Genomic DNA, 23,852 nt, shown 5'->3' with positions numbered 1-23,852 from the left:
ATCATCCACAAATGCAACTCTTCTTCCAACAAAGGGGCTTGAATCTCTGCCTCTCGATATCTTTCTGCCCTTAAGATATACAAAATCTACCTCTTGAACCAAACTTTCATTCATCTGCCATGATATCTCCTTCTGTGGCCTTTTGCCTTTTTTTTGGACAACATTAATGTCTTGCTATATTGATGGTGCTAGAGAAAGGGAAGTTGTTTTTGACTTCATTTGAAGGTAGCAATTGGTTTTGCCCACTCACATACAAAATCACATCAGGTTAACAAGTATGTCTAAACTTCTATCTCCTAAAGTTTTGAACAAAAAATATTTGAGTTATGTTAATTTGAAGTAGGTAACTATACCAAGAATTTTCTTTTGAGATCTCTTATCGTTCATCATAATTTCAGTGGACCGAGAGTAGTCTCACTTTTCTGGCATATCCTTGTATAATGACAACTTCAATGGACCCTAATCTGAATATACTAACAAAGCCTTTCCCTGATGTCATAGGAGTTCTGACTACCTAAAGGAAGGGCCATTGAAACTAGGGAAAAACAGACTTCCCGCAGTCTATCACCAAATTAATTGCTCAGCTCTAGTGTATCCAGAATTACTGCCCATACCTTGGTTTAACATCAATCCCACACCCACCCTGTATCTCTCTCCAAGTAATAAATCTTCTTAAGTTTATTCAATGGAAACCAAAGCTGGTGGCCAAGCTTTTTAAATAAGTCAACTGCTTTATTTATATAGTACTCAATGTAAAATGTATTCAAATAAAGATTGCAAATTCTTCTAATTATTGTGCAAACAGTTCTGAAAAAGCCTTTGACTAGAATGTTCCAGCAATCCAGCAGACTGAATGCACTTTGTGTCTTGGGAAATGAGAAGCAAAGTACATGTCTTGACTGCACAAACCAAATTCAGCTTTCAAGTCCAGAGCTCTGGGTAAACATTATTACTCCAACCTAAGTGAGAATTTAAGTAAAGACATTAAAAGACAAATATGTATAAATTTAATTTTGTTATTAGGTAAGTTTTATATTTGTTTTCAAAGACATTGTTTGAACCCTGATTTCAGACTGGAAATTTCAGGTGCTGTGGGAAAAAAGTGGCGGAAAAGATTGCATTAAATATACTGAGCAATTTTTGGAGCCAAATTTTGCAACCAATGACATGCTTAAGCAGGGAAATCTTAATATGAATGTGCACAAGGGGTTTGTAATGGGATAAACTTGACTGAAAAAGCAGCAAAAACAATCCTAAGGCACTTTATAATCGGGGATAACTAGGAAAAGAGAAAGTCCCCTTAGGGACCAAAGGGGCAATCTGTGCGTGGAGCCAGAGGATGTGGGTGAGGTTTTAAATGAATAATTTTCATCTGTATTCATGAAAAAGGTATACATTCCATTGAAGACTTCAGTTTGGATGGTGAATTTTTAAAGCTTGTTAAGTTTAAAAAGGAGGAGGTATTAGATGTCTTAACAGGCAAAAAGGAGGATAAATCCCCAGGGCCTGATGAGGTGTATCCCAAGCTGTTATGGGAGGCATGGGAGGACATTGCTGAAGCCGTGATGAAGATTTTAAATTTTTACTAGCTACAGATGAGGTGTCAGGTGACTGGAAGTCTGCAAAGGTAGTACTTTTATTCAAGAAGAGCAGCAGGGATGAGCTAGGTAATTAGAGACCATTTAGTCTAATGTCAGTGTTTGTGAAATTATTGGAAAAAATGTTTAGCTATTCCCCTGATAATTTTGTAAATCTCTATCAGGTCACCCCTCAACCTCCTCCACTCCAGGGAAAACAAATCCAGCCAAATAAAAGTACTACATTTGCAGACTCCAGTCACCTGGCACCTCACCTATCCAATCTCTCCTTATAACCGAAATGCTCCAATCCAGGCAACATCCTTGTGAATCTCCTCTGTACCCTTTCCACTCTAGTCATATCCTTCATATTATGTGGCAACCAGAACTACACCCAATATTCCAGGTGTGGCCTAACCAGTGGCTTATAAAGTTGTAACATGACGTCCCTGCTCTTATATTCATTTGTTGTTGTTTAGAATAATGTAAATATGGGAGGTAATATTGGGGTCATGCAAATTGGTGGTGCTGTAGATAGTGAGGGAGGGTAGTTGTAGGCAGCAGAATGATACGAACAGCTGATAAGTTGGTCAGAGCAATGGCAGATGGAAATTAATCCTGATAAGTGAGAGCTGATACATTTTGGGGCATCATATAAGTGTAGGGTAGGATCTTAGGGAGTACAGATCCTCCCTATGTTTTGGCACGGTTCCATTCTTGTGAACCGTTCATAACCCAGATAGTTCGCAAGTCAGAAAATGTGGCCACAAACCGAGTTCCCACATGGCAGAAGATGCCTGAAGCCCTGCAGCAACCGGCAAACCCATCCTGTCAGTCTCCCAAAAGCTCATTCGTATGTATGGGCTGTACATAAGTCGGGCACTCATAAGTTGGGGAGGACCTGTGTTAATGAACAAAGGGACACTGGTGTACAAATCCAAAGATCCCTGAAGGTAGCAGCACTAGTAGATAAGGTGGTGAAGAAGGCATACAGGATACTTGCCTGTATTAGCGGGGACACAACTAGACCAGTCAGTACCATTTCTCTCTTCAATGATGCTAACTGACCCATTGAGTATTTCCGGCATTTGTTGTATTTTGGATTGCCATCATCTGCAGTGTTATTCTCTTGTTTTATGCTTAGTTTGTTCTAAAATTGGCTTGTCATTGCTGAAGAATTGGATGTCAATCTACCTTGAACTCCCAGCGCTGATATGGAACACTACCAGGACTGCCACATCACCTTCAGATTCAAAATAAACTCATGGTTGTGTGAACCTCAGAAAAACACCTCAACTTTCTTTTCCTCATTCCTGTTATGATTACAATGAAATGATTGATTTCATAGATTCATGCTGTGGACTTGTTCAGTTGGTGCTGGGGTTAAAGCTGTACAAAACTCAAATGCAAATGGGGAATGCCACTGTATCTATAAGGAAACCTTTGTACATGTTTTGTGTGTAGAAGTGAAAATGTTACCACCCAATATGTCAAAATTGCTGATGACACCTGATAAAGTCAGAGAAAATTTAACTTATTCAGGAATGTGATTTTTCCAGTGTGGTTATGAAAAATAAATTCCAGCATCACAAATGAAGATTAATGTGAATCTCTCTCGAATGACTGAACCGATTTGGACACATTACCTGAAAAGAATTGCCCATCATTCATTAAACCTCTCTGAATTTTCAGGTGGATTAAATTATTCCATGCCAATATTTTGAAGAGCAGAGAGTTATCCCAAACATCCTGGCAAAGATTTCTTAACCAATATCTAAGGATTATTTGGTCTTTATCACTGTTTATGGGATCTTGCTGCAGATCATTGGTCAGTTAGTTTTCCTACATTACAGCAGTTTCTACACTTCAAAACTGCTCCAGTAGTTGTAAAGTGCTATGGTTTAGTCCAAAGTTCATAAAAGGAACAACGTTCCATTCCCTTACCACATCATCTATATCATGGATGCAAATTGCTTGTCAGGGGACAAAAGCCTGATTATAATCTCTGAAACATGCCAGAGTTTCAAAACTGGCTACTGGAGGTGTCCAGGTGCCTAGGCATCTGCCTAATAGACACATTAAGCCCTTTGAGTAAGCTGATCATGAGCCCAATGTCTATTTCAACACCCCTGATACCTAATGGTACCTATCACACCTGATACCACTAGGTGGCAAGATTTGTCATCTAATCTTTTCTGTTAAAAACTCGCACCTGAATTATTCCATTGACAGGGCATTTTTTCCAGTTTGAGTTTGAAAGTGCTTTGGTTTTAATCCAGTCCCCAGTGAGAAAATCCATAACGTGAATCCACACCGAAGCCAATCATCCTCATGAATGTAAAGAGCAGAGGGGCTTCATTTAGGTGTTCTTATGAAGTTGGTCTTGCAACAAGTTAGTGAGGTTAATCTGCATCTGGTAAATGTCAGAATTGATTGCCAAATATAGATTAGTATTCAATTCCTCAGCACTAACAGATCTATTTTACAAAAAAGAAAGCAGTAAAAAAACATAAGAAAGACTCTGCAGATGCTGGGAATCTGAAATAAAAACAGAACAAGCAGGAAATATTCTACAGGTCAGGCAGCATCAGTGGGAGAGAGAAACTGAGTTAATGCTTCAGGTTAATGTCAATAACAGCATAGAATTATTTACCTCATAATTTGTTTCTAACACAGTAACATCTGTCCAGTGTGAACTCCACCTCCGCTATTCAGCTTATCAACAGAAAATTTTCCGCAAACACTTCTTGTTCTCAAACAGTGGGCGGGTGAAATTCTCACGATTTGATACTGTAGCTAAGGTTTATGTCAACTAGCTGACACAAGTTGGTGTGCAGAATACCACAACACGTTTACCAGCCAGTAGGCTCACCAGTGAAACCTAGAAGTGAGCTTATTTGCTTCTGAGGACTACGATTCATCCTGCTTGATTCCAGGTAAGTCACAAAGCAGACCCCAAACGGGTATGGGTGGTCCTTGCTGGCCAACTAGTTCTCTGTTCTGTATTTTTAGGTGATTAAACTACAGCAGTACCCCTGCAAATACATGAGGGTCCCTCCATCTTGGCTTTTGCCAACTTGTGCCCAAACCACCTGTGATTAGGCTCTACACTAGAATTGCAGCAAACGTGGGCAAAATCCTTATTGGAGTATACATGCTTACCTTTCCTTCACATCGCATCCATAATCTTTGTCCCTAGAATAAAGACCCCAAGATAAAAGGCTCCTAGTAACACTGACATTTGTTTATGCATCCAACTCACACCAATACCCCTCCCCCATGCTGGATATATTCTACTTTCATAATATCTGGTGTATAGCACTCTTCCAAGGTTTGCCTGTTACAGCCTTCTGGTCAGCTGCAAGTAACTTCATGAAGTAGTGATGGGCTGTGCTGTCTTCAAGATCCTCCCTTGCACCCTTCACAGTAACAATACAAAAGGGAAGGTAAGAACCCTGGGTTTGCTGCTTTTTCATATCCACCTTGTAATGACATTAAGATAAGTTGAAGCCACTCCCCCAGCATCTCTGAGGGTTGGCATTGAGTCTTTGTTGACTCATTTAGGAAGGTCTCAACTGGCAAGCTACCCCAGGATAACCAATTGTGGGTGCCATAATGGTGAGATTTGAGGCCCAATTTGGAGAAAACTTGTGCTCCTGTCTTTGTGCTCACATTCTAGATTTAATACCATTTATCTGCAATAACTACATTTGTAATGGTCAAAATGTCTTTACTATTTCACAAACATTTCTGATTGTTCATTACTTCCTTGCTTGCTATGCTTTCAATTAGGCAAATTTACTGCAAATTAAACAGGAATATGAACAGGGACTCAAAGGGAATATTTTAAAACATTGAGAAGGCCTGGGTTTGAGGCACTAAAAACTCACTGTCAGTAATTCAGCAGCTGATTCTGTCACTGGAACCCACTCTTCCAAATGCCAAGCCAGCAATGCAGCTAAGCTGGACTGGTAATGAACAATCTGCCTCCGAAGCAAACTATTACTACCATCATTGCCTCAATTAGTAAAGGGACAATGTAGCTGATTGATATGCTTGCCAAATGCTGGAGGTTCCCTCAAATCTGAGGAGTTACACTGCTGTATTTGAAATATCAGGTGTGGACAGAGACTTGCGTGGAGCATAAACTCAGTATTGATTTATTAAGCCAAACAATCTGTTTCTATGTTGTAATTAATTTCAATTGTTCTGCAGAAACCTTAATAGTCCTCCGACTTAATGCAGATGAAAAGGGCCTTGCTATTAATATCACAGCTATCACAGTTACCTTTGCCAATGTCCTTTGGCTGTGTTAATATATTTGCTCCTGCAAACTCTTTATGTGTGGAAAATTATATCTGCTTAGTTTTAATTTGTCTTTGAATGTGAACCATTTGCCAGTTTCTTTTGTTTCACCATGTGACCTTCTTTTAACTCCAGGCACAAAAAAGGCCTCCAATTGCACAAGAATAGTTTTAAAGACATCCCACTTTCCATCAGCATCAATATTACCCCCGCCTAGTTTAATTGCCATTCTTCATATCTGGCTCCCTCAAAATCTGTCGCTGTTGTTAACTTTTTCCACACCTTTGCCTTGACTGATTAAAGCTAATGATGTTGTAGTCCTAGTGTCCACGTGTTCCCTACTATGGAGCCTTGATACTCTTCCAGATCACTGCTAAGAACTAAGCCAATTTATCCTTTTCTTTCTCACTAAAGCATTGCATAATAAAAAGATTGTCTACTCTGTCTAGAATTTCAGTTGCCTGCCCTTCAATACTATTGTACTTGTATCTCTGAAGACTCTTTGGTAGTAGGCTCTTTGCCTCCTACTTAAAAGTCGCTGACCAATCCTGAGTCTGGCCAGCCTTGTACATAATAACCTTTCAGTTAAGGAGGGCTGCCAGCAGTGTAACCATTAAGGCACAAATGGAATGTATAAATTATTAGCTAAATATCGCAGGAAGAAACAGGCAGTTCATTTAAGCACATTCATTGGAATTTGGAAAGTACCCTATGGTTAACTCTGAATTTGTGTAATATGGTTTCCCAATGTCAGCAGAGTGTTCCTTTAAAAAGCAAGGAAAGCAACAAGCTAGTGTGATGTGTTTGTTCCACAATAGTTGTAGCATGGAATTTTATTCCAGTATAGTTGAAACTGAGTGTTTCCCAAATCATTGTTCCTTGCTGCTTTAGCCTAAATGGAGGACTTTTTTCATTATCCCACTCCAGGAAGCCTGCCCTTTGGGGAGAACAGAGTATATAGAATATCAGCAATGGGTGTGGTGTAGAGGAGGATGAAGTGTGTGTGGTTTGTGGATGGTGTCACAGCTTATGTGTTTAATTCTATGTAGGTGTGTGCATCTAAATAAGTCAATCGATATAAGCACAGATTTTTCACTGACGTACAGCTCACCTTGACCTTTTTTTGTAAGTCATGAAATTTCTTGTGATGTTGCTCCTGGAGTGGATAAATTCAGCCATTTCTTGCCAGGCTCTCCTAATGATCGTTTTGGGAAGGTGCATAAACTTCCCTCATGGCATCTCCTTCATTGACCAGGGCTTTGATGTCCCTGTCAGAAAATTGTGGAACTCACTCTTCCTCAGCAGCCTCTCTATTCCCCAGGGCAGCCATAGTGTGTGTTCCTGCTCCCTTGTAGAGTGTGTCACTCTTCTGTTATTGCCGGTGGCAACTGTGCTGAATTGAGTTCAGGAACTGCACAAGTTGTATTTAAAAGTTTCTTCCTGCATATAAAACACTCTACCTCTATTTCAAATATTTTTTGGCCTATTTCACAAAGAGGCATCCTTTTGCCACAAACACTAAATTCAATGGCAGTGTAGTGCACCAAAAATAGGTGCAATGCAATTTCTAAACAAGGGTATTAGTGGACGAACATGTTAAATGTAGTTTTGTAAAAAGATGTATGCATCTAAACAAACATACTTGAAGTTAAAAGTTGATACATAAATAAAAGCATGTAGCAGCTAGCTACACTGCGAATGAAATGAAGACACGGAGTTGGTTGTTGAAGTCGAATGAACGACAGGGGCGCGGTGCTCCTTTAATACCCGAAAACCTCCCGTGCTACAGTTTCCGCGCTGATGTCACACACGGGTCACCTGACCTTCCCGCATGCGGGCTTTCTTAGCCCAATGATGGAGGAGGAGGAGAGCCCCGCGCCATCTTGGGTCGGGGCCTGCGACAACACTCACGATGTCGGGAGCCAGTCCGATACCGGTAAGGTGAGTCGCCACATATCCCCCCCCCACCCCCAGAACCAGCAATACCGTTGCGAAAACCAGAATTAAATAAACTATGACTTGGGTGGCCTGCCCCTGCGTCACGCTCGCTGGACCACTACGGGTTGGTCCAAGTCTAAATGAGCCGGCTTCAGCCAGTCAATTGTAAAATCGCGCCCCCCAATGTCCAGCATGAACGTGGACCCATTGTTCTTGATGACCAGGAATGGTTCTTTGTACAGCCGCTGCAGCGGTGTTCTGTGTGCGCCCCTCCTGACAAAGACAAACTTACAGTCCCGGAAGGACATTGGCATACATGCTGGGGCCTGTCCGTGTCACGAGGTGGGTATCGGGGCCAGGTTTCCAAACCGCTCGCACAGCCGGTTGAGCATCGCCGCAGGTTCTTCCTCTGGCCCCCGAGGGGCTGGTAGGAACTTGCCCGGGATGACCAAGGGCGTTCCGTAGACCATCTCTGCGGACGAGGCATGTAGGTCCTCTTTTGGCGTGGTACGTATCCCCAGCAGGACCCAGGGGAGTTCGTCCACCCAGTTGGGCCCCTGAAGGCAGGGCCTGAGTGCTGACTTCAGGTGTCGATGGAACCTCTCCACCAGCCCATTGGATTGCGGATGATAGGCAGTGGTGAGGTGGATCCAGGAACCCCACAAGTCGGCAATGGCAGACCACAGGCCAGAGGTGAATTGAGCTCTCCTATCTGAGGTGATATGTGCCGGGACACCGAAACGGGCCACCCAAGTTGACAAAAGGGCCCGTGCGCAGGACTGGGTGGAGGTGTCCGTGAGGGGAATAGCTTCAGGCCAGCGAGTAAAGCAGTCGACTATCGTGAGGAGGTACCGCGCTCCTCGGGAGACTGGGAGGGGGCCGACCAGGTCGACACGGATATGGTCGAGCCTCCGGTGGGTAGGTTGAAAGTCCTGCAGGGGGGCCTTGACATGCTGCTGTACTTTCGAGGTATGGCAGTGTGTGCAGGACCGGGCCCATTCGGAAACCTGTTTACGCAGGCCACGCCAGACGAACTTGTCAGACACCATCCAGAGAGGAGTCCAGATGGATGGGTGTGCCAGGCCGTGGATGGAATCAAACACCCGTCAACGCCAGGCAGCTGGAAAAATGGGACGGGGTTTACCTGTGGAGATATCGCAGAGCAGGGTGCACTCACCAGGGCCTACCAGTAGGTCTTGCAGTTGCAGGCCCGAGACTGCGTTGCGATAGCTGGGCATCTCCATGTCCATTTTCTGTGCCTCCGCCAAGGTGCCGAAATCCACCCCCTGGGACAAAACCTGGATGGTGGGCCGTGAAAGTGCTTCCGCGACCACATTCTCTTTCCCGGACAGATGGCGGACGTCAGTGGTGTGCTCTGAGATGTACGACAAGTGCCGTTGCTGCCGTGCTGACCAGGGATCTGAGACCTTGTTGAAAGCAAAGGTCAACAGCTTGTGGTTGGTGAAAGCTGTAAACTGCCTGCCCTCCAAAAAGTATCAGAAGTGTCTGATGGCTAGGTACAACGTCAACAGCTCACAGCTGAAGGCGCTATATTTGAGCTCTGGTGGTCGAAGGTGTCTGCTGAAGAATGCCAGCGGTTGCCAACGCCCTTCAATGAGCTGCTCTAGAACGCCTCCGACCGCTGTGCTGGAAGCGTTGACCGTGAGGCAGTCAGGATGTCCGTACAAGGATGCACCAACATGACCACGTCCGTCAAGGCCTGCTTCGTTTTGATGAACATGGTGTGAGCCTCCTCCAACCAAACAACGGGCGCATGATGCAGGCTGCGGATGGAATGAACCAGTGATAAAAGTTTACCATACCGAGGAGTTTCTGCAGGCCCTTGATGGAGGTGGGTCTGGCGAAGTGGCGGATGACGTCGACCTTAGCAGGCAGGGGTGAGGCGCTGTGTTTGTCGATCCGATGGCCCAGGACATCGATTGTCTTGAGCCTGAACTGACATTTGGCTGGGTTGATGGTCAGGCCGAAATCCCTCAGGCGAGAAAAGAGTTGGCGGAGGTGCTTGAAATGTTCCTGACGGCTGCTGCTGGCGATCAAGATGTCGTCGAGGTATATGAAGACGAAGTCAAGGTTGCGCCCAACTGCGTCCATCAGTCATTGGAAGGACTGAGCAGCATTCTTGAGGCCAAAGGACATCCGGACGAATTCAGAGGTGGAAAGGTGTGATCAGCGCCGTCTTTGGAATGTCGTCCGAATGCACCGGGATTTGGTGATAGTCGTGGACGAGGTTGACCTTGGACAAAATGGACCGCCCATGCAGGTTGGCAGCGAAGTCCTTAATGTGAGGCACGGGGTACCAGTCCGGGGGGGGGGGGGGGGGGGGGGGGGGAGTGGTTTATGTCGTTCAGGCATCGGTAATCACCGCAGGGTTGCCAGCCTCCGGCTGCCTTGGGGACCACGTGTAGCGGAGAGGCCCATGGGCTGTCCAACCTGCGGATGATCCCCAACTCCTCCATCCTTTTGAATTCCTCTTTCGTGAGGCGGAGCTTATCCGGGGGTAGTTATCGGGCACAGGCATAGAGGGGCGGACCCTGGGTGGGGATGTGATGCTGGACACAGTGCTTGGGCAAGGTGGTAGAGAACTGGGGCGTTAGTACAGACGGGAACTCTGCAAGGACCCTGGCGAACTCGTTGGTCAACACGGTGACGGAGTCGAGGTGTGGGGCCGGTAGCTTGGCCTCACCCAACGAGAACGTTTGGAAGGTCCTAGCATGTACCAAACGCTTACCCCGCAGGTCAACAAGCAGACTGTTGGCGCGAAGGAAATCTGCCCCGAGGAGTGGTTGCGCAACGGCAGCCAGGGTGAATGTCCAAGTAAAGTTGCAGGTGCCGAACTAGAGGTGCACAGCAGGTGCCAAAGGTCCAGATGGCGCTGCCATTGGCAGCTCTAAGGGGGGGGTCCTGGTGTGCAGTTGCGAGTCTCATGGCTGTTGGGAGGCACAACGCTGACTTTGACTCCGGTATCCACCAGGAAACAATGGCCAGAACACCTGTCCCACACATGCAGGAGGCTATCCGGGTAGCCAGCCGCCGTAGCCATCAGTGGCAGCTGGCCCTGGCGTTTCCCGGAAACCTGCATGGTAGCCAGCACCTGTGGGCGTCTGCGCCCCACCGCTGGTGGTCGAAACACTATTGGTTGGTCGGTGTCTCAGACCTGGTGGCAGGTGGGGTGCATTTGATTGCCGGGTCTGGCCTACCGGGCTGCTGGGTATGAGGCATGGCAACGCGCTCGACAGACACCCCGCTCTCCTTTTTCACCCGCCAAAGGACATCCGCCCAGGCAGCCACCTTCCAGGGTTCGCTGAAATCGGCGTCTGCCAGAAGCAGGTGGATGTCATCGGGTAACTGCTCCAGGAAGGCCTGCTCAAACGTCAGGCAGGGTTTGTGGCCATCTGCCAGGGCCAACATCTCGTTCATGAGTGCCGAGGGGGGGTCTGTCACCCAACCCATCGAGGTGGAGGAGGCGGGAGGCCTGTTCGCGTTGGGAAAGGCTGCAAGTCTCAAGGAGGAGGGTCTTGAACTTATCATACTTCTCCTCCTCTGGGGGCACCTGGATGAAGTCCTCGACCTGGGCTGCGGTGTCTTGGTCGAGGGCGCTCACCACGTAGTAGTACTTGGTGTCGTCCCTGGTGATCTGGTGAATCTGGAACTGGGCCTCAGCCTGGTCAAACCAGACATGGGGCTGGAGGGTCCAAAAGGTGGGCAATTTAAGGGCTACTGCCTGCACCTCCTGTTGTGCAGACATTGTAGGTCCAAAAACGTTTGGGCCCATCGGGGTCACCAATGTAGCAGCTAGTTACACTACGATGAAATGAAGACACGGAGTCAGTTGTTAAAGTCAGAAGTCAAATGAACAACAGGGGCGCAGTGCGCCTTTAATACCCGAAAACTTCCTGTGCTACAGTTCCTGTGCTGACGTCACGTGCGGGTCACCTGACCTTCCCGCGCACAGGCTTTCTTAGCCCAACGATGGAGAAGGAGGGCCCTGCACCATCTTGGGTCAGGGCCTCCGACGACACTCGCGCTGTTGGGAGCCAGTTCAATACCGGCAAGGTGAGTCGCCACAAGCATATGTTTAGAAGAAACTATACATACCCGTTACAAAAATATAAAGGAAAACTATTTTAAAAGATATAATAAGATAAATTCTGAGAGAGAGCTGGTATCACACATGTAGGAAAATCAAACATCCATCCATTGAAATCAATAGATGAAGGCAGATGAAATGGAGTTGTAAATGATTTGCCAATATTTATAGTTTAACATCCAGGAAAATCCATGGTGGGGTTTTCAGCTTTCATTCCAATATTTTGAACACACACAAATATAATTAAGTTCAACATTTTGGATAAAATACACGAGGGGTTGTTGAAATCAATGGAACTGCATCTGACTCCACAGCCATTATTCAGCATTTTTGCATGCATTTTATCCAAGGCCTTGGATTTATATTGACCACAAGATAGATGGTACAGTATATTTTATGCCATTGGATTAACAGCTTACTAATGTTTTTAAGAATTTTGTGTCCAGTTTTCTACAAATCTGTGACCTTGATCATATTATTTCTTATTATTCCATTGAAATTATGTGAAGAAAATAATGTATTATTAATTCAAGGGCCCCGTTTGTTCTGCGTGCATTAAAGTAATAGTTTACACTTTCCATATTACTTTCTAATAATTCAGTAATGTTAGAAAGGCTGTTTTAATAGAAAGGCTGTTTTATTCAGTTCTGTTGGCAAATCAGCAAGCTTTTCCCACATGAATGTTTTCCAAATATATGCATACTACATGTTTGCTTTTCCATTTAATCACCTTTAGTCATTTTTTTGGTATTTCCAAATAAGCTCATTGCTGCAGAAAATGTAAGTGTTTCTAGGTTACTAACAATGACAGGTTTGAACATAACGGGAAATGTGTCATTTATACAGTATATAATGTAGGAATCATTTAGGTGAACTAGTCATATTTTCTATTATACCACCAAACCTTCCAATTTCTACTCATTGGAGCCACTAAATTCATGTCTGTTTTATGATATCCTCACCCAAGCCAGTAGACATTTCAGTAGAAAGACGGGTTTTTAAATAACTGGGCTAAAGCTAATGACAATGTACAAGGCACAGTAGTGTAGCGGTTAGCATAATGCTTTACAGCGCCAGCGACCTAGGTTCAAATCCAGCCACTGTCTGTAAGGAGTTTGTACATTCTCCCCGTGCCTACGTGGGTTTCCTCCGGGTGCTCCGGTTTCCTCCCACATTTCAAAGATGTACAGGTTAGAAAGTTGTGGGCATGCTATGTTGGCGCCAGAAGAATGGCAACACTTGTGGGCTGCCCCCAGAACACTCTACGCAAAAAGATGGATTTCACTGTGTGTTTCAATGTACATGTGACTAATAAAGACACCTTATCAAGCCTCAGTTGCTTCCTTGTTATCTCCTCAAAATATCAGGTTAGTCAGAATGGCTTTCCCTTTAAGTCCACAGAGTCATAAAGAGACATCACAGGGATAAAGAGACATCACAGGGAAAAAGGTCCTTTGGCCACTAAGCCCACACCAACCAAACACCCAGTTTTACTCTTATCCCACCACAGCCTATTTTATTCTCCCCATATTCCCATCAACTCCTTCCAGGTTCTACCACATAGCTACACACTAGGCGTAATTTACCGTGGCAAAATTAACCTACCAACCTACATGTTTTTAGGACACAGGAGGGAAACCCACAGTCACAGGGAGAATATGCAAACACTACACAGACAGCACTAGAGGACAGGACTGAGCCCATCAATGGAGCAGCAAATGGTGCTACTCTGCCACCCCCAGTCCACAAAATCCATATTGATTGTCCTTGATCAATCCATGCCTTTCCAAATGAGGGCTTATATTGTCCTTCAAATTGATTCCAATTAATTGACAACCAAAGTTAAACTAACTGGCCTGTAACTATTTAGTTCATACCTAGCTTTCTTTTTAAACAATAGGACATTGAATGTTGTACCAGAGTTCTCTGGCACCATTTCTGTAGGAAGGGAGAGTTGAAGAGTATTGGTCAGAGGCCCTGCAATTTCTTCTTCTAAGAGCTAGGATATATTTCATCTGGGCTGATGATTGACCCACTTTCAAAACTGTCAAACTCCACACTACCTTTTTTAACCAGGATAATGCATTTGAGCACATGTTCATAAAAAGGTCCTATTTTAAACAGGTTAATAAATCTAAGAGCAACCTTGTTTTAAACAGTGGGTTGATTATACTTATGTTTGGCCTCCCATTCTTCAGAGAACTGCTGGCTCCCATGGGTGAGTGTGCTCATAACTTCTGTACCTGCACATTGAAGGCACAAATAGTGAATGCTCTGGAGGTTAGATACCAGAGCTGAGCTCAACACAAAATCCTGGGCAAAGTTCAATCATGCTGAACAGAGGCCAGATATACTTGATGTCTAGTCTCTCAGCCATGGTTGGTGTATCCAACATGACCCAATTGATTCAAATGCTGTCAGCAATCTTCATTAAAATGGCAAGGTTAACCCATTTTTTTTCTTATTTCACTTATACTTGTGTTTTAATTAATTTACAGCAGTTTCATGTATTTTAACAAACTTATTTTTGAAACTTAAAAAAACATTGTATGTATTTCAATTGCGTACATGTTGCTCACCATCTGGGATAATTAGAGATTGGGCCTTTAATAGCACAGGCGTCAAACTACCACCAGGCCTAATTTGGGGGCAGATCCCAAGTTCCTGCTGCCTGATACCCAGTCACAGCTAGTGGATGGCTCCCCTTCACAGGGCAGCCACAGCAGTGGGGCTGCCTGGACATCCACAGTAAATGACTATGAATCTAGTACAGAGAGCATACTTAAGGTACAAGGCCACCTTGAATACAATTCAGGCTGTTGATCTAGCATTTTCCATTCTCTAGTGCTTGGGTTCCGCACAAATATTTATTGATCTTTAAACCATATTAACCAAGGTGCTACTAATTCTATCCATTAATTTCTTGAAGGATCAAGATGTCAGGTTTTTTTAAAACTATGCAGAATAATGAATGAAGCAAAGGAAGTTTGAAATTTAATAAGAATTGAACTACTTCTTTAAAAAGTGTAACATAAAGACATCCTAATTTACATGAGGGCTAGTTTCATTGTGCAGTCAGAAACTCACAAGTATTCACTAGCATTAAAATTTAAGTGAGCACTGATGAGCTTCACTGGCTGTCAGAGCAATTCTGAAGGCAGAGCCAGCCACTTGCAATAGGACAGGGCCTACCCACTCTGAGCCTTACCAATCAGCTGGAAGCCTGGCTCCCAGAGGAAGAAACACTCAAGAACATGCTGAAGGAAACAGCAAGCTCATGGACTGGTAACCAGGAAGCTCAGATGGCTTGCTCTTCCACAGACAATCTGAGCTTTTGTTTCTCTCTCCACTGATGCTGCCTGGCCTGCTGGATATTGTTGACAATTTCTGCTTTCATTTCAAATTACATTGTGCTTTCCACTTTGATCATTTTTAAAATTAACGAATCTACATTTTGCCTTAATTACATAATGGGTCATATTTTCTACTAACTGAAGTAGATGACACACCAGTCACCTGCCCATGGATTGCACTGTTCCTTCCAGGATTCCAGCAGCTAAACACTTAAAACTCAAGAAATATTAAAAGGACATTAAAAAATATGCTTTTTAAATGTGAATTAAAACACTAAAAATACTCATATGCTTAAAAATAATTAAATTTAAACTGAATTAAATTTTAAAAATGGTCTATTTACCATTTCTCTGCAGAGGTTTCTTCCGAGTTCCTTTCAATGGATCCACAGTAATCGCATGTTCATTTGGCACAGGCTCAGCCTAATATATCTGAGAAAGTCTTGCTGCCCTGTTGGATTTCCTGGGGAATCCACCTATGCAGTACAGATGTCCTGAGGCCAGAACTACTAAAGTGGAAGGTTGCACTTCAGTGTCCAGGGCTTCCGTCGGGTTAAGTGCTTAAAATTCAGCAGATCCACATGGAACATCTGCCCTAATCCATGATGCACATTTTGTTATTTATTCTACAGGAGAACTGTGATATTCCAGGTATTCTTGTTTGCTAAATCTGTGTCTGATAAGATGGCAGTTTAATTATTTGTGAACAGTGTAATTTAAAATGTTGACCAAAGGTCCAACAATCTCAGACTTCAATAATGGGATTCTGGCTAATGACAGAAAACCTGATAAATTATTAGTTAGTACTTGCTGTGTTTTCTCCAGCCTTTACATAGGAGTCAAAGTGAACTTGACATATATACACTTCCACTCACCAGAACTGGTTCTGCCAATAAACACGTTGGGAGGTATGCTTGGCAGGCATACAGCTGTCAGGTTGCGAAGACGAGGCTGAGCAAGTGGCTGGTTAGTATTAAATGACAGTTCTCAGCAAGCATGCTTGGAGGAATTAATTGTGTGACGACAGAAGTTAGTCCTCAACCCTTGGATTATCAATAGGTTTATTCATCTATTTTTAGAGAGAGTCACCAACTCTAGGTCTATTCCAGGAGGTTTCATCATAGGAATAATAACATTTGACATATGTCACGTGATGAAACGGCATGGACAAAATGAGCTTCAACCAATAGCCGAGTGGTTTGTGCCAAATTGGGAAGAGCCGCTGACCAGGTCAATGCAAAGATGCATTTCACTGTGTGTTTCGATATACATATGACTAATAAAGAAATCTTATTTTCAGTATGAATCAAACACTGGCTTCATGCTGCGATTTCAGGTCTTGGCGATGATAAGAGCCATCCTTCTCCCTCATACTCACACACCTGTGATCTTCTGCCTCGCCCCAATCCCATGTCCCAGTTCAGGGAATGGGGAGATTATCTCCTCTATTGTCCCATGCATCAAAAAGGAAGGCCCTGGTTGATTCAATCCCCTCGCATGCAACTTCTCGGCTGGTTCAATCTACAGCATCTCCCATAGATCAAAAGACAGATTCATCTGCAGTTACTTTTAGTAATCTCTAGGTTTTACGCAATTCCAAGAGACTCTACACATCCCAGAAGGCCGGCAATCCTAGTTCCAGTCATGCCTTCTTCCCGATTTGATGACTAAAAATGCACCACCTCACATTAAATTTTCCAGTTTGGGGTTTTCATTGGCTGAGCGGTCTATTTTCAATTTTCAAACAAAAAGGCAAAATTTCTTCCCGCCTCTAAAATGGACGTGGAAGCGAAGGGAAAACGTGTCTGTGGGATGTTTACCTCAGTACCATTTATTTTCTCATCACACATTCCAGGTGCACCGCAGTTCAGGGATGTAATTGGTTGCCTCACGAGGTCTGCTGCAGAAACAAGCGAGTCCAGTGTATGGATTGGGTGGCCGAGAACGGGGTTCGAAACCCCGAAGAGAGTGGGTGCGACGATCCAGCCCAAAGGGACAGAAAATTGGTATTGCAGATTTCCACAACATGTTGATTTAAGGGGGGCCGCAATTGTAATCTTTACTTTCAGAAGACTGAAGTTGCAACAGTCAGTAATCGTTAAGGAAGTTCCAATTATCAAGAAGAAACAGCAAAATAGAGCATTTTACAGCACCACTCCACTTTTCCAGAGACGGACGCCCTCGATGAAGAAAAATAGCATTTCCCTACCTTTTATCAACACCTATACTTCAGTGGTTTTACAGCACTAAGAAATCTGGGGATCGTGAACGGCGAAATACAAATGCAAAGACTTTCCATATTACTACTAGCAATCCCATATTCAGTTGTAGGTTTAAATGAAATATTTCTTTTGCTATTAAAAAAAGGGTTGTTGTTACTTAGTTGATGGTTTTTCACCACTGATTTATAATCCCACAAAAGTAGAATAACGAGATTCAAATCTCAAAACACTGGTAACATTCCTGGAGTCAATTATTGAATGCTTTCTACCACTGATCATCAGCGACCGCTGCAAGACTCATTGACCCCAGCAAGCACCCCCAGAAAGCAAACAAGGGGACTGGAGGTAAATCATTATATAATTTATTGTATGTTTTTGACAACGCTCCGCAATAACTGCCCCACTTCTCAGAGGCCGAAAGGATATGAAGTCACAAATCAAACGTTCTTTAAGTCACAAGAATTTTTAAAAGGGCAAGACAAGTCGTGGAAAAAAATTTAAAGTAAACCGCACCTCCAGCTAATCTATCCAAATTGCGCGAAGTTTCCGAAACAGCTAAACTGCCGTGGATCCTGGGCCAGAATGTTATTAGCACCGGTCATGGTTGAAAATAGCGATGCAAACTAAAAAAAGCTAATCTTCAGGAATAACATGACCTGGTTTTAGATAAACAACAATCGTGTACCACGAAGTGTTAGTGTGCACAGATACACCAGCTACGGTGTAATGGCGATTATTTTGAGTGATGTATTTATAATGGGAAGTTACATTTCATGATTACTAGTTAAACCGATTACCAGGAAACACAAGAGACTGCAGATGCTGACTGTGGAACAACAAACAAAAACAATCTGCTGGAGGAACGCAGCAGGTTGAGCAGCATATTTAAAAGGAGACTGCACCTCCTCCCACCCTAAGTAGCTGTGGAAGTCAGTGGTTTTATAGTAAATGTCAGTGGATAGTTTCTCTTTTTGTTGCTCGACCCCGAGTTCCTCCAGCAAATTGTCTGTTGAAACCGATTACTAGCTTCTGTTGATTACATTTTCCTACTTTACAGGAGACTATCGCTCAATAGTTTTTAAATCACGCTTTGCTTGTTTCTCAGTTTGACAGGAATGCCACCGAGTTTCCATTAGGTCAAGCCTTCTGTGATTGGATTAAAGTATGCAGGCTGTCCGGATCAGCCAATAGTGGATCTGTCAATTTCTCCCGCCTCCCACTTTCATGTAACAGGGTTTGAAGAGCGGAGAATGGCGACACCGTGCATGCGCACAGCTGCATGTTTACAAAATACTCTGGAACAAAGCTAACCGAAACTCCTGTCCAAGGACAGCTTCAATAACACATACTTGACATAGAACAGTACTGCACAATACAGGCCCTTCGGCCCACAATGTTGTGCCGACCTTTAAACCATGCCTAATACTATCTAACCCCTTCCTCCCACATATCCCCCTATTTTAAATTCTTCCATATGCTTATCCAGCAATCTCTCGAATTCGACAAATGTACCTGCCTTCTTACTTTATATTTCATTACTGGGTTGCAGTCTTCTGCCAGGTGGCCATTGGCAATCCATGCAAATGCAGGCTATTCGAATGTGAAAGGCAGCACTTACCAAACACAATTATAACAACATTTCTGCAAAATTAACTGAATAATCCAAGATATCTGACCAAATTTTAATCATGGATGCAGCCCGACAAGAAAGCCACCCTGCACCAGTTGAAATTAAACAAATCAGAAGTGGGAGGGAAGAAATCACACTGAATTAGATGCAATTCGCCAGAGCTAGCAATACAATTTATTCAATTATATTCTACACCATTGCTTTTACGATAATGCAGTCAAGCAACAAAACCAATAGTGAAGTTCAGGAACAACCTGCCAAGTTGTTTTATATTAAAAACAAAATTACTGGACATACTCAGCAAGTCAGGCAATATCTGTGGAAAGCTAACATTCCAGGTCAATCATATCTTTAGGTAGTTCAAAGCAACAATAATTTCAATGAGGTCAATTAACCAGTCTAATACACTGAAAAAATCTCAGTAATTCCTGTATCCGATGTCACGAACCAGCAACAAAAGAAACACACTAAGCATGATTCAGTGTTAAAAACTATTTTATTAATCACTACTTATGATAATATGTAAAATAAAAGTAAAAATGTTAGTATGTTAGAATTCAAAAATGTTAAACCGAACGTTAACCCCAAAACTAAATTAGTCGTGTGTGTGTGGCAAAGCCCAAAACTCCCAGTTCTGGAATGGTTCTTAAAGTTCAGTTCCGCAAGCCACAAGGTGAAACATGAGCCAGGGCTTCTTCAACAACCACTGTTGTCTGAAGATAAGACGTAGATGTAGAGAAACAGAGAGAGAGTACATACGAAATCCAAATGTTCCACGATGGAACCCCAAACGACACTTCAGTGTTTACTCGGTAGTGACTTCCTCACCCGAAAACATCCAAAACCGTGGTCGTCCACACACAAATACCTGTTTCCTTCTACAGGTCAGCAACAAAGTGAACTCCACTGGATTACTTCCAACTTCCATACATGGATTTCTATGGCAAACACAGTTATTGTTCTCATCCATCAATAGAGAAAGCAAGCAGGCTGGTGTCTCTCTCCCTTCTCTCTCTCCTCCTTCTTCTAACCTCTTCAACAACGTCATTACGTCCTTTATCTTCTATGACATAAGCACGCCCCACACACACATACACACACTCTCTATCTTAAAGGGACTTTCACTGAGTCCGTAACACCGAGGACATATACAATGTCTGTTCAGCATTAACAATCAGCCTGCAAAACTCCAAAACTGCCATTTATACCCCAAGCTGCCACACTAATTGGATTAGGTCCAAATATTTAAAAGGTTTCTGAAAAGCAAAAACAATGCAGATGCTGGAAATTTGAAATAAAACCCTTCACAACCCAAAACATTAACTGCTTTTCTCTCCACAGATGCTGCTTGACCTGCCAAGGATAAATAGCATTTTCTATTTTTATTATGAAGCTTTGATTGGAGTTGAAAACTAGGGGAGCTTTCACCACTGGGTGAAATGTTAGTGGCTTATTGCATCAATGCCTAGTACATAGAGGAGAAGAGATCTTGGGTCCCTCTAGAACTATTTAGCACAATATAGTTTAGCACCAACTCCAATCTAATAAAAAGTCTACAAATGCTAAACTTAATTAAGCCAATACATCAATTATGTACCAAGATGAATACTCAGTTACACATTATTGGTTGAGATGGAACAAGAAATTTTCTTCACTTAGGCAACAAGGTTTTTGTTTGCCTACCTGAACCACCAAGACAGATTTCCATTTAACAGCAAGGGTAGTTTTTCAACAAACTACAATTCCTTAGCACTGCTTGCAAATTTCTGCCTACATTCTGAAAGGGACTGGATCGAATCCACAAATCTTTAACTTGAGACAATAAAACTGCACTGATGGCATTTTTTATTTCCAATTCCTGTAACGTAATTTCTGGGACAGGGTGTATAAAACATTTCCAGCTTTTCAACAATCACTCTTTCAGTAACAAACAATTCATGCATTGTAATAATATGTCAAGTATCCAAAACCATCTCATTTTCTGCATAAATATTTATCTCTCCTTGATGAAGCACATTTTTATAAGAAACTTGATGCTTGTTGAACCTTGAACATTTTTTTTAAAGAAACTGATGTAGAGTGTTGATGTCATGTATAATGAAAATGCCAAAGTGTACTTCCAGCATGTCACTTACATTCAGATGAAGTGATAGCACCCAAATTAGATGCTAGCCAATACAACTTGCATTTCCAAAGAGATAACACCTTATAATACCTTGTGAAATGATTCAAGCAATGGGTTACTTCAAAGCAAATTGGATCAACACCAATGTCAACTTCAGATATTCATTTTGTTTCTCACTTGAAATTGATCTTTTCCCTCCTCTTTCCTAACAATGTTACAAAGGAAGTTAATCTTAAAATGACTCAAATCTAGAGACAAAGAGGGCATGTTAAAATAAAAACTACAGTAAAGATATTTAACTCTGAACAAGAGCCATGAACTGATTCAGAATATTCAGTAATATGGGGAAAACACTTTTTTTTGAAGTGCTACAACATCATTCTACTTTTGCAAGGCCATGTCACCAAAATCTAAACAATAGACAAATTCAAGCAATAGAAATGCTACAGACTTAGCTGTAGGATGAATGAATTCTTTGGAAATCCAATGAAAATGCAATGAGGATTCTGTTCTTAGTAATAACAGAAAGTGTACTTTAAGTTAAAAGTTGCCAAAATTCAATACATTTTCCCCAAATAGATTTTGCATTACTGCAATCAGAAAGCACTGACATTTCAAATGCAAGTTTCAGATCTAAATACCACTACATAAAAAATCAGTGCATTTTTAACAATTATGCCATGTGCAGAAATGTATTTGTATAGAATAGTGACCTTTGGCAAGTCTAAAGAATATTTTCCATAATGATATATACTTGAGCTTTGACTCAAGCATTATATAGCATAATTGCAAAGACCCCCAAAGTGCTTCAAAGGGGATAATTGTAGCCTTTCTCAAGTAAATACAAAAGGCATTTTATAATCAGCAATATAATGCAAATTAAGAAAAGTAGTTTTGGACACTAGCTTGCAAAAGGAATGCTCAGCTGGATACTGTGATTCTTTCTCCCACTCAAGATCTTTGTGACAGGATGGACAAAGAAGTCTTTAGCTTAATATCACAGCCAAGGGATTTTAAACAATTACAGCAGTGCACAGAACTGATTTTAAAACTTTGCACCAACATTCAAGTTTAAAAACAAACTTGACTGTGCATGCTGTGGGTGTTTTGGATTTGCAGAGGGCTTTGAAAAGAACTCTACATTTGTAGTGCTCCATAGAAATATTCCAACATTTTGCTCCATCATGGAGCCTACATGGTACAGTATGTGCTCCAGCTAGTTCAAATAACAATTGGACTTGTTTAGGTCACTGCTCCTCTGGCAGCATGGAATGCGAAACAATGGCAAGTGGCACTCCCTTTTCAAATGATTGGTTTTAATCAGTATTTACTGGATGACAAGTTTACCAAGTGAATAATGATATTGGTGGTTTATACCACTATTGCCAGGTGAAGAAAGTTTAAAAGAAAAATCATACAACTTAGTACTGCACCCTTAAAAGGGCAGGCACAGTAGTGTAGCAATTAGCATAAAGCTATTACACTGCCAGCAACCCAGGTTCAATTCCAGTCATTCCATAAGGAGTTTGTACAACTGCATGGGTTTCCTCCAGGTGCTCCGGTTTTCTCCTACATTCCAAAGATGTACAGGTTAGGAAGTTGTGGGCATGCTATGTTGGCACTAGAAAAGTGGCAACACTTGCAGGCTGCCTCCAGAACACACCAGGCAAAAAAGATGCATTTCACTGTGTTTTGATGTACATGTGACTAGTAAAGATATTAGAAAATATTAAAATCCAAATTAGTGCCTCTCCAATGCAAGCCAATATCAACTAATTTCTTTGATATATGCAAGTTGAACAAAACTCAAACAATCCCAATTTCCAATGATTAGCAGGCTCATTCTTATTTAATAATTGGCTTTTGCCATTCACATTGATCATTCCTTCAGCTGCCTCATTGTCCTACACTCAGCAAGTTTTCCCCAAGGACTCCCATTAAAGAATTTGCTGCTCCAATCTTTCCTTGATTCTACCTACACTTGTGCATTCCCCACCCCCTTCAAGATAAACCTGTCCTCAATTCAATTGAATTGTTTAGCTATCTCATGCTGAGAACATATGCAGTTTCTTCCCCAACTAGTCCTTCCACCCCCTTAACTCTGCACTTGCAACTACCTTTGAAGTTACTACTCCCTCCAAACCTCCTTTCATCTTGACCACAATAGTCCACACACTCCACCCATCCCCAACACCATGCAAGTTCCATATTTAATCTCACCAAGTTTCTATACTGCCAGAGCACTGAAATTCCCTGATTGGATTTACACAGATGTGGTTTTGGCCACAAAATACATTAGGAAAGAACCACTTGTGGTTAGCTGCAGCACTGGCAACAAACCAATCAAGTTCCAAGATGGTTTCCTCAATGCTGTTCTAGTACACAAAGTTGTATCTGTGGTTCCCCAAACCTAATTGTGCATGAAAAATTGGCACTTCCTAATTTCCAGGCTGTTATCTGAAGATGTAGGGTTAGTTTTCACATGCTGGTTACCTTTCTACCACCATTCATTCCTTAATGGGCCACACAGTCAGACTGCTGGTTTGGCAATCTAGTGTTCAAGTAAACTTCAGTGTACATCAGCTAAGCCTCCA

Source organism: Pristis pectinata, chromosome 16 (assembly GCF_009764475.1).
Source record: "Pristis pectinata isolate sPriPec2 chromosome 16, sPriPec2.1.pri, whole genome shotgun sequence".
Classification (NCBI taxonomy): domain Eukaryota; kingdom Metazoa; phylum Chordata; class Chondrichthyes; order Rhinopristiformes; family Pristidae; genus Pristis; species Pristis pectinata.
This window is presented reverse-complemented; position numbering follows the sequence as displayed.